The 1,793-nt window shown below is 33.4% G+C and overlaps 1 long non-coding RNA gene across 1 annotated transcript; it reads right to left on the bottom strand.

The window, feature by feature from the left end:
- Nucleotides 1–318: 318 nt before the first annotated feature.
- LOC121212608 (uncharacterized) lies at nucleotides 319–1,507 on the bottom strand. Its single transcript, XR_005907892.1, has 2 exons — nucleotides 878–1,507; nucleotides 319–614 (listed from the first exon to the last, which is right to left on the bottom strand). It is a non-coding gene; the product is annotated as an uncharacterized lncRNA (long non-coding RNA).
- Nucleotides 1,508–1,793: the final 286 nt, after the last annotated feature.

Genomic DNA, 1,793 nt, shown 5'->3' with positions numbered 1-1,793 from the left:
TAAATATCAATGTATGAGAATAAATATTATATAAATCTTGTAAACATAAAATTACATAGAGAAAATCTTAAATAATAATTTATATAATAAAACAATTCAACAATATATAAAAGAAAATTAAAAAAAAACTAAAACAAAATGAAATTAAAAAAATAGTTCCAAAATAATATGTTAAAATAATAGGTTTAAAAAAGCATAAATAAATAAATCCTAAAGAATATAAAACATAAACTAAACTTAATTGAAATAAAAACAAAATTGAAAGGATAATTTATAAATAAAACAAATCATTAAAACTGAGCTGAGGATCGAAATAGATTGCGCACAAATGATTGAGGATCAAAACTGAAAATATACCAAATCTCACAACACTGCGTTTAAACAAGGATTAAATTGTAACAATGCGCAAATCTCAGGGAAAATGTAAAAACAAATAAACAAAATGAAGGCCGAATTAAAGATCAATGCAGGAGGGGGACTGATCATGCAAATAACCCAAAAATCGAAAACGCGCGGATCTCCTGGCGGGTCGGGTCAGGCACATGGGTCATGGCTTAAAACGGCGCCGTTTTAAGTCCATTGTAACTGACCCAAAACGACGTCGTCTGATCGTCCTACAAAAGCAAAAATTTTCTAAAAAATATCATTCTTCTACCTCCTTTTAAAAAAAAAGGTTTGAAACGCCACTAAATGCTCTCAAACCCCTTCATCTGAACGCTGATTCCGGCGAGAAAAAAGGCCATCACGGTGGCAACAAACGAAACCCAGGTGAGATTTTCGTTCTCTTTTTCTCCCCCTCTTATATTTCTTTCTTCTAATCAATAGAAAATAAGGGAAATCGATATAAAAATGAATAAATTGAAGATAAAGGCACCACCTTTAAAAACTTTTGTTTTTCTCATTACTTTGTGAATCTGTTTTTTTTTCTTTTTTGTATTGATTTTTTTGTTCTTGATCTCTGTCCCAAATTACATCCCCCCTTCTTTGGCTTTTGTAGCCGAAAGCAAAATAAAGAAAAAGAATACAAAAAATCTCCCTTTTTTTGTGTCTGTTTCGCTGTTGTTTTTTCATTTGCTTGCAGGTACAGAGTTTGCTGGCATCGTATGGAGGTACTAGGTGTGTAAACGTGGAGGCGCGAGCGATGGTAATGCTAGGGGCTATTGTGGGGCCTAGCAGAAACCCTAGGGTTTCTGTTTGACTGAGTGTTTAGATTTTTCTGCCCTTGAGTATTAGGCTAAGGTTAATTCGGCTTTGGGTTTTAAATTTGGGTTTGGGTTTGTAATTTTTTGGGTTTAAAATTGGGTTATGTAATTTGGACTTGTGGACTTTGTATTATTTTTTGTTTTTGTTTTGGGATTGATTTTTGGTTGTTGGGCCCGGGCAGATTTGGCCCATTACAGTAATTAAGTCATTTATCATAAACACACACGACCCGTGGCCACGTTTACTTTTTATCTCTAATATAATGCCAAAGAAAGGATATCATTTACCCATTAGTTAGGCTATGAATTCTACTATACATATTGCAGAAGTCATATACCCAACACACCAGCTTTCGGTTCCTTATCTGTTTGAACTTAAACTTTTACTTACATCTAAGTATTCGATTCACGCATACATATTCTACCATCCACTCAAAATTAAGGTATGTCGCACTATAAACGTCAGAAGTGACTAAATTCATAAGCGGATCTAGGATCTATTCTACCGGGATCTTGTCCAATGTACTGTCAACAACATCTATATCTCTAATTTTTTTAGAGTCATTTGCTCCGATGCTCAAAATAAATCAT

Source organism: Gossypium hirsutum, chromosome A13 (genome assembly GCF_007990345.1).
Source record: "Gossypium hirsutum isolate 1008001.06 chromosome A13, Gossypium_hirsutum_v2.1, whole genome shotgun sequence".
Taxonomy (NCBI): Eukaryota; Viridiplantae; Streptophyta; class Magnoliopsida; order Malvales; family Malvaceae; genus Gossypium; species Gossypium hirsutum.
Note: the sequence above shows the minus strand (reverse complement) of the source record. Positions and strands in the feature narration are given on the sequence as shown.